Source organism: Nyctereutes procyonoides, unplaced genomic scaffold (assembly GCF_905146905.1).
Source record: "Nyctereutes procyonoides isolate TBG_1078 unplaced genomic scaffold, NYPRO_anot_genome, whole genome shotgun sequence".
In the NCBI taxonomy this organism is placed as follows: Eukaryota; Metazoa; Chordata; class Mammalia; order Carnivora; family Canidae; genus Nyctereutes; species Nyctereutes procyonoides.
In genome coordinates, this window is record NW_026575140.1 from 46,100,663 (window position 1) to 46,110,881 (window position 10,219).

Genomic DNA, 10,219 nt, shown 5'->3' on the forward strand with positions numbered 1-10,219 from the left:
TGAATGACTGAGTCTCTTTAACATGTATAAAACTAAACCCAACATTATCCCCTCAACCCCAGAAAATTTTCTCCTCCATTGTTCCCTACTGTATCAAGAATTGAATCCTATCTAATATATGCAGGCTTTTTACTCAGCCATCTCATATTTTTTACTATATCTTGCTTATCAGGTCCAATCAGCATAATTCAGTCACTATATTGAATCACCCGATTTTTTATGATCACCCTCAGATACTTGCCAACATCTACCTTCTGCACTGGACAAAAAGACAACTTAAGTGGGAATGTAATAGGTATGACCACTCACACATCTTTCCAAATCTTGGTAATGAACACTAATGTCTGCAATTTCCCTGAAGATATGCCATTCATTTTGTTTACTGTCCTGATAAGAGGGGAAGGTTGTAGATGCTCCCTCTTTCTACCATTAGGGTTCTTATTCTATGGGTCAAAAAACCAATGTAAGGGTTTTGCCAGTTGCCAAGAATTTCTATTATGTTTAAACATATATCTCTTCTAGCTACATGTATTCAAGAACTGGAAATATAACCACACAATGGGGTAACCCTACTGGGTCCACTGTGTTTCAAATTTGGGCTAAGACTCCAACTGATACCTGACTCATCAAAGCCTCCAGTTTCACTGGTAGACTACAGTGATATGGATACCCAGGAATTAGTATCAATTAGCCTATGTTTGATAATCACCAAAAGGTCTGGGTATTTCCTTTTCCCTAGCACATAGTCACTCTAGTAAAAGCCTACAGGTCCCTTTGAGGAAGACTTAGAGGAAAATATACAGTATTTCAAATTGAAATTTCCCATAATTATACTTGGCTTACAGCCATGATGGAACTTCTCAAGGATGTACATACCCTACAAACAAATGTGTTTTTCAGCATGTTGGTGATCAGAGTATTCTCTGGATCCTCTTAGGATGTAGTTGAGAGATGTGTAAACTATGCATGATAAAATTACTCCAAATATCCCTATCTCCCCACACTTTCCTTCATCTACATTATGATGCGGGATATTCTGGTATCTCAGTCTCATTAGGAGGTCCCTATGGAGCCCAAGTCTCTGTCAACTGATAAATGAAATTGTTAGAATATTTCTACCTTCATTAGCTAACACATTAAATCCAGAACCTCTGGTAAATGCACTCATATCAATACATTGGGTGTGGGATCCCTGGGTGGCACAGCGGTTTGGCGCCTGCCTTTGGCCCAGGGTGCGATCTTGGAGACCCGGGATCGAATCCCACATTGGGCTCCCGGTGCATGGAGCCTGCTTCTCCCTCTGCCTGTGTCTCTGCCTCTCTCTCTCTCTCTGTGACTATCATAAATTAAAAAAAAAATACATTTGGTGTAATCCAATGTTATGTTCCATCTTCCTTAAAATCCATTCCTATACATATTCCCCAGGTTTATATTGATGTAAATTAGGAAAATCTTGCAATTTTTTTGTTTATAAGCTGCTTCCTCCTGGGTCAGACTTTGTACTTGTTCCCCTGGAGCATACTGATATCTGACTCTAGTTATGGGGATAGTGGATAGTTCTCAAGCAAGGAAAGGCTAATATCCTCAGACACAGAAGGACAAGCTGCTTGACAGAAGAGGTTCAAAGTGCCTTGAGATTTCAAAATTCTCAACTTGGTCTAAGTCTAGCCAGATGTATCCCCATCCAAGTTTTGGGGTCCCTCTCCTTCCCTATCATTTTCCTAACTTCTACACAAGAGAAATGGCAAGGCTATAGAATCAACTGACGTAAAATCTGTGTACTGGCCAACTAAGTGTTTGTTCATTTTTAGCAATGGCAGCCCCAAGGCTGGGGAAATTCTTTTAGGCCTACCATGGAATCTCTCTAATGAGACCTGATCAGAGTGTATAAGGACCAGAGACTAGTACTTTCTGTAAGTGCTTTGGTGTACTCAGAAGAACTGATTTCCCACCAGTCGTCATAGTCATTTGTTACTGTTATTATAGTCAAATCCAGCAGGTGCATGATCCAAGGCACTTGTTTCTGTAGGTACTTTATCACAACCAACTACAGGTGATGATTTAATTAATCATGATACTTCTACATGACATGGATTACCAGCATTCATTTCCTATTAGCAGGGAGTTCAGCACTACACTCAGGCCCAAGCACAAAATCAAGCTAATGCCCAGATCCCACCTTTTAGGGTCTGTTTCTGGGACTACTCCTAGCAACAATTTCCATAACAATCAGAGACCAGTTAGGAGACAGAAATCACATTGGTTATTTGCTTAGAGAGAATTTAATATAAAGAAATACCAACTAGGTAAATGAAAAGTTTTTTTTTTTAATTCTCTAAGGTATTAAGGAGGTAGCAACTTCAGGAAAGGCAGAGGTAATAAAAGGGAGAGACTAGAATTATTAAACCTTAGAAACTTAGAGGGTTTCCCTGATAGCTAAACTCAGACCTCTGAGAAAGAGAGGCTACTCAACTGATCTTAGAATATTTAAGTTAGAAAAGACCTTTGAAGAGGGAACACCATCTGGTAGGCACTATTAGCTCTGAGGGGCATGACTAGACTGACTTTGCAAATGCAGGGAAAACTGCAAACCACATTCAGCTTCTTCTATGGAAAGAGCTTGCTGCTTCTGGGGTAAAGAATCATTGGGGGAGAGATGCTAACAGGAAGCAGACAGTAAGGGGCATTTCTTTCTTTTTCCTCCAGCTTTGCAGTCTCCCCAACAGCACCAATGTCAGAGCCTCACATATAGCCATTGTCAAAGCCGGTATGTGGTTTGCAAAATACAAGCATCAGGTTCATAAAGCAGAATAGAGACAGATAGTCCCAGGTTCCGAGCAAAGAGGCAATAACTTAACAATTGGCACTCCCATGTTAGAAAAAGGAATCACCATCCCCCAAGTTGCTCATCTTAGAAACCTAGTAACTAGTTGTTCTTAGGGCTTCTCTCCCCTTACTGATCATCCATAAGGCCCTAAATATCTCTGAAGTTTGAACCGATTGCCATCAATCATCATCCCTCACCAAGATTAGATAACTAGCATCTGTGCTCCTCCAGTTCATTCTGTACACAGGAGCCACGCAGCAAGCCACAGTGATTTTGTAAAAATGCAGATCTAATTGTTAGGATTAAACCTAACTCCTGCCTTATTTCACAACATTCTTCTCCTTTTGGCTCACCCTACTCTACACTCACACTTGACTTTCTTTAATTCCTCAAGCACGTCCTCTCATTTCTGGATCTTTGCACCTGCTCATCACTTGACTTATTATAGATTATTCTTCCATCCCCACAAACCTCACCTCCATCTGCTGGCTAACTTCCTCATGTCTTAGATAAAATAATCTTCAGTGTGGTCTTTCCTGCCCACAGACTCATTAACATCCATGCATGTTCCTAAAGAGGCATAATAACTTCAGTTACTAATTGAACTATTCCTACATTCTGCCTATTTTCCTTACCACTCATGTTCAGACCATAATGCACAAGCTGTTTACCACAGGTGGTGGCTATTGAAATATACTCAGAGCATAGAGTACAAATTCTTAAATACTGTGTTTAAAATTCAATGATGCATAAAAATTTTAGAAAAAATCTTTTTCCCCTTCTTATTCCTTCTAAGCCAGATAAACACATTCCAAAACATCTCCCCTCTTAGGCTTCCCCAAATGAATTGATAAAAACTCTATTCTTCCAACGTTTATGCCCAAAACCTTGTAGCCATCTTTGACTCCTCTTTTTTCGCAGCCCACAACTAACTTTCAGTGAATCCCATCAACTCTATCTTTAAAATATACCCATATTCCAACATTTATTACTTCTACTGGCATCCTAGTCCAATTCTCCATATGCTCTTGCTAAAATATTGTAATTTTTTCAGCAATGATTTTTTTGCTTCTATCTTCTATCCCTAAAATCCTTTCTCACTGGAACACCCATAGTGACCTAAAAAAATGAATTGAATGTCAGATCTCTACTCAAAACTGTTCAATCACTTCTCATCTTACTCTAAATAAAATCCAAAACCTTACAGTGGCCTACAAGGCCTTACATGATCTGGCCTCTTATTACCCTTATGACTTCATGAGAATGCCCCTCTCCATTCCACCTCACTTCACTCAGCCACAGTGACTACCTTGTTGTTAGAACCCTCAAAGCACACCATAACTCAGGACCTTTGCACTTATTGTGCTCTGCCTGGAATAATATTCCTCCAGATAGCCTCATGGTTCATGCTATAACTTAATTCGGGTCTTAACTTAAATGTCATCTTATTAAAGCAGTTTTCTCAATACTGAAGAAAGAAATTAAAAGAGAGCTAAAAAAATGAAGAGCTGTTCTGTGTTCATAGATTGGAAAATTCAATATTGTTAAGATGTTAATTCTCTCCAAATTTATCTACAGGTTTAATATAATTCCTATAATTGATAGAACCATTTTCCATTAAAGGCATATACCACATTTAAAAAATCCATTCATCCACTGAAGAATACTTAGATTGATTCCGTATATTGCCTATTATGAATAATGCTACAATGAACATTGGTGTGCAAATATCTCTTTGAAATTGTTTTAAAATCTTTGATATAAATACCCATGTCATCGCAGCTAGAGAGTATTATGCTAAGCAAAATAAATCAGTCAGAGAAAGACAAATACCATATGACTTCACTCATATGTGGAATATAAGAAACAAAACAAGTGATCACAGGGGAAAATCAGAAAAAGACAAACCAAGAAACAGATTATTAACTATAGAGAGTAAACTGATGGTTGGAAGGGGGGAATGGGTGAAATAGGTGATGGGAATTAAAGAATGCACCTGTTGTGATGAGCACTGGGTGTTGTATGGAAGTGTTGAATCACTATATTGTACACCTGAAACTAATATAACACTGCTTGTTAACTAACTGGAATTTAGCACACTTAAAAAATAAGAAAAAATCAAATCAATAATCTAATTTTATACCTAAAGAAGTAGAAAAAAATTTTAATTTCTTTATATAAATGCCCAGAAGTGAGATTGCTGGATCATATGGTAGTTCTATTTTTAATTTTCTGAGGAAACTGCACACTACTTTCTATAGTGGCTGCACCATTTTTCATTTGCTTCAACAGTGCACAGGTTCCTTCCAATTTCTCCTCATCCTCACCAATATTTATTATTTTCCTCTTGTTTTGTTTTTTATAATGACCATCCTAACAGGTAAGGTAATAGCTTGTTGTGAGTCTGGCCTGCGTTTCCTTGATTTTAAGCATCTTTTCATATGCTTGTCAGCCATTTGTATGTCTCCTTTGGAGAAAGGTCTATTAAAATCCTTGGCCCATTTTTAAATCAGATTATTTGTTTTGTTCTGTTTTGTTATCATTGAGTAGTAGGAGTTCCTTATATATTTTGGATATTAACCTCTTGCCAGATACATGCTTTGCAAATGTATTCTCCCATCCCAGAGGTTGCCTTTTCACTGTTTTCTTTGCTGTGCTGAAGCTTCTTAGTTTGAAGTAGTCCCACTTGTCTATTTTTGTTTTTGTTGCTTGTGCTTTTGGTGTCATATCCAAGAAATTATTGCCAAGACCAATGTTATGGAGCTTTATTCTTATGTTTTCTTCTGAGAATCTTATAGTTTCTGGACTTTAATCCATTTTGAGTTGATTTTATTCATCTGGTGTAATATCAGGGTCTAATTTCACTCTTTTGCATATGGATATTCATTTTTCCTAGCACCAATTGTTGAAGAAACTATCTTTTCCCCATTGTGTAGCTTTGGCACACCCGTTGAAAATCATTTGACTGTATATACATGGTTTTCTTTCTGGGCTCTCTTTTTTGTTCCAGTGGCTTATGTCTGTTTTACACCAGAATCATACTATTTTGGTCACTGTAGCTTTGAAATATGTCTTGAAGTCAGGAAGTGTAAGACATCAACATTGTTCTACTTTCTTGAGACTACTTTGGCTATTCAGTGTTCTTTGTGGTTGCATATGAATATTGGGATTATTTTTCCTATTTCTTAAAAACATGCCATGAAATCTTGATAAAGAAAGATTGCATTAAATCTGTAGATTGCTTTGGGTGGTATGGACATTGCTAAAAAGCAATATGAACTCTTCCAATCCAAGCACACAGGATGTCTTCCCATTAATTTGTGTCTTTTTCAATTTCTTTCAGTGATGTTTTGTATTTTTCAGTGTACATGTCTTCCATCTCCATTGCAAATACCTTATCCTTCCTCATAGTTTTTCCACTTCTTGACGTGTTATATTAGTTTTTGTCTTTCTCTTCCCAATAAAAATAGTAGCCTCACAAGCAGAGGTAGACCCAAGTTTTATAAAATCTGAAGCTTTTGTAAATGCTTTTTAAGAAAAAAATGCAAAATTAAGAATGTAAAATGAGATACAAAAATGAATATCTACTTAATGTAAGAATTCAGAACAAGTTTTTAAAGCTAATAGTAGAAAATCCATGTTATGAATTAAATGCCTATCATATTTCTATATGTTTTCTCTATATTTTTGGTTGCATACTTATTTGACTGCTTCTCTTTTTATTTATTTTATTTTTTTATTTGACTGCTTCTGTAACAATAATTTTGTGATATATTTTTGATAGAGATAATACAAAAATAATTCAGTCTTTCTTCTAGCATGGTTTGACTAGTTTGTTTTTATTACTTATATGTGTGATTTATAAAGCATGCATCCTCACATCCAAACTCACTATAGTACTGCTCCAAATATGTACCCTATACATATAGATATTCTGATAAGTTCTATTTTTCATGATTTCCATTGAAACTGAAAAAAAAGTATACTTATTTTTTTAAGATTTTATTTTTTTTATTCATGAGAGACACACAGAGAGAGAGGCAAAGACATAGGCAGAGGGAGAAGTAGGCTCCATGCAGGAAGCCTGAGGTGGGATTCGATCCTGGGACTCCGGGACCATGCCCTGGGCCCAAAGCAGGCTCTAAAACACTGAGCCACCCATGCATCCCTGTAGAGTGCCTTTTTAATTGTATACACATTAAAATAGTATTTGTCAATGAGAGAGAACTTCTATTTTGACTAAGTATTGATGAAACCTGAATTCCCCCAATAAAATTGCCAATAATTTTGTTCATTTGATGATTAGAGAAAGGTTTCATAGATAGCTTCCAATCCCATATGTTTCAGATCTTGTTTCTCCCTGTCTAGTCCAAACTTTTGGTACTGGCCACTGTAGGATGCATTTTATTTCATGATATGTTCCCTGGGCCTATAACTTTGTGTCACATGGTAGATAAAGTATGACAGTAGATAGTAGAGGTATTCTAGGAAGGCATTCCTACATTAAAACAGCTAAGTAACTCTATACAGAAGTGACTGCATACCACCTATAATGCATCCTACTAAACCAGGCCATATATTGCTAATTTCTCCAAATAAGGATTCTCAAAATATTTTCCACCATTTAAATGTCATCTGAGGGATCCCTGGGTGGCGCAGTGATTTAGCGCCTGCCTTTGGCCCAGGGCGCAATCCTGGAGACCCGGGATCGAGTCCCACGTCAGGCTCCCAGTGCATGGAGCCTGCTTCTCCCTCTGCCTGTGTCTCTGCCTTTCTCTCTCTCTATCTGTGTGACTGTCATAAATAAATAAAAATAAATAAATAAAAATAAATGTCATCTGATATGAGGGGAAATATGATGGTTAAAATATTGAGGTAGAAAGAGACAACATTCTTAACCAGTGATAGCTAAAATATCTTCTGTGAATTTTATAAAATCTATAAAATATATAAAGCAGAAGAACATATTTCTAGGGCCCCTCTTGGAGCCTTAGAAAAAGTTCATACAAGTGAGGAGCATGAATTTAAGTTTCATTAACTTCATAGTCAACATCTGTAAGAGTGGAGGACTTCATTTTTTTCACATCTGTATTCTTTTTTTTTTTTAATTTTTTTTTTATTTATTTATGATAGTCACACACACAGAGAGAGAGAGGGGAAGAGACACAGGCAGAGGGAGAAGCAGGCTCCATGCACCGGGAACCCGACGTGGGATTCGATCCCGGGTCTCCAGGATCGTGCCCTGGGCCAAAGGCAGGCGCCAAACCACTGCGCCACCCAGGGATCCCTCACATCTGTATTCTTACTACCTAAAGGATAGTGCCTTACAAAGGCATATTGTAAGTATTCAATAAGTATATGTTAAAAGAGAAGAAAGAAGGAAGAAAGAGAAGGAAGGAAGGAAGGAAGGAAGGAAGGAAGGAAGGAAGGAAGGAAGGAAGGAAAGGAGAGAGAATAGGAAAAGTTCTTCACACAATTTTATTACACAAGCATAATGTGGTTTCCGCATACTTGGCAGAAAAAACTCATTAGAGTTATTTCCAAGGAAGGAAAATGCAAGTGGGCCAAATGAGGTAGTCTAGGACCTGAACTCTACATATTAAGATGACATATCAATACAAGTAGGTAATCTGGACTCAAAAGTATCTGGACTCAGAAGTAGGCAGAACTATGAGATGGCCCAGGAGAGAAAGCTTCTGGATAGAAACTTGGGTAGAGTCAAAAGAAGTTACCATGGAGGGTTTACATACATATGTCCATCCAAGCAGACATCTCTAAAAATGTTGGGTTACTGCAGGTTTCTTCTGGTGACTCTGGAAAGATCAATGTTGTTGGTAAATCACAAGTCTCCTCAATTCTTCTTAGGGTTAATATTCAATAGCCACTGACCAGACTGACCAGTCTTAGCCACTCTGTAGTTAGAATATAGGTATATTTCTATAAATGGTGGTAAACAGTAACTTCCCCGGTTTCTCTCAGACTTGACCATGGTCATCCTAGTCCCTCCTCTGGAATCCCCCAGATCTCCCCACAAACCAGCAACCAAAGGAATAAGTTTGGAGTGACATTCTGCTTCAACCATAAGTTTCATTGGCTAATGCTTATCCAGTGCTCATTATTAAATCTTTTGCATATAATCCTTGGTTCTACTAAGCAATCAACATAGCTGCATGGGAGAAATTGTGATCTGCAAGGGGGCATAGCCTCATCCTCTGGGTACCCTGTGGGTTAACCTAAGAATAGAGTACTACAATTTTTTTGCTTAGAATGATTATTTTCCCTAGAGTTGAGCTTCCCGAGGGTGGAGCATTGGACAGGTAGTCAACGTCCCTATCAAACTACGTAAAGGGCATAAGTCAAGTCTGTTCTGATCACTGTTAGATTTCCAGCAACCCGTACAGAAATGGCACATAGTAAGCATTCAATAAACATTTTTTGATGAGAAGATGAATAGTAGAGAAAGAATCTGAAAGGTCTATATTTAGAAAGGTTATCTAAAATCTTGGGGAAAAATCATTGAAAGTTTTCCCTGCTATTCAAGTGGAGAATGTGAGGCTTGACAGGTTGAAGGTCTTACCCAAATAGCCATGAATTATTAAGAGAACTGGTTGTAGAAGCCTGGCCTCTTGGATCTCTATCCGATGCTCTTTTCCCTACATTAAGCTGCCTCTTTTAAATCCAAGGAACCAGGTAATTCTACTTCAAATTTCTCATAGCACAGAGAAATTCAGAGATGATCAGTATGGTCACTCACATGTGAACTGGAAGATTTAACTAAACTCCAGGATTACATGAGGAAGTAATCTCATATTACAGCTGCAGCTGGCTTTGCTTCCCTCCTATTCTTGGAACTGGTGGGCAGGGTAGAATCATGAGTTTAAGCAGAGTGGGAGAGTTTGGAACAGCCACCATGAATATGTGAAAGGAAGTCAACACAAGTTAAGAAGATAATTGAGAGCTTGAGAGAATGAGGTTGACATTAAGTAGGATGACTGTGTGTGGACCTCCTCAGCATGGTGGATGAATTTTCTCAACAATGTTGTCAGCAATAAAGAGTTATCCAGCCCAAAATGTCAATAGTACTGAGTTTGAGAAACCCTGCCCTAGAAACATTTTAAGTGTATAATAGCCACATGTGGCTAGCAGTTATATATTGAATAGCACAAATATAGAACATCTCCATCACTGCAGAACATTGTACTGGACAGCTCTGGCCCAAAAAATTTTCAAGGTCCCTTTTACCTCTAAGGTCCCGAACAAATTAGTGAAAGAAAGGAGGAAAAGAGTAAGACAGTAAGAATGCTGGGAGGGGAAACAAAAGAAAACGAAACAAAAGAATGAATGAAACTGTCTTTAGAGGCATCGATTACCGGTTATTGCCACTAAACATGT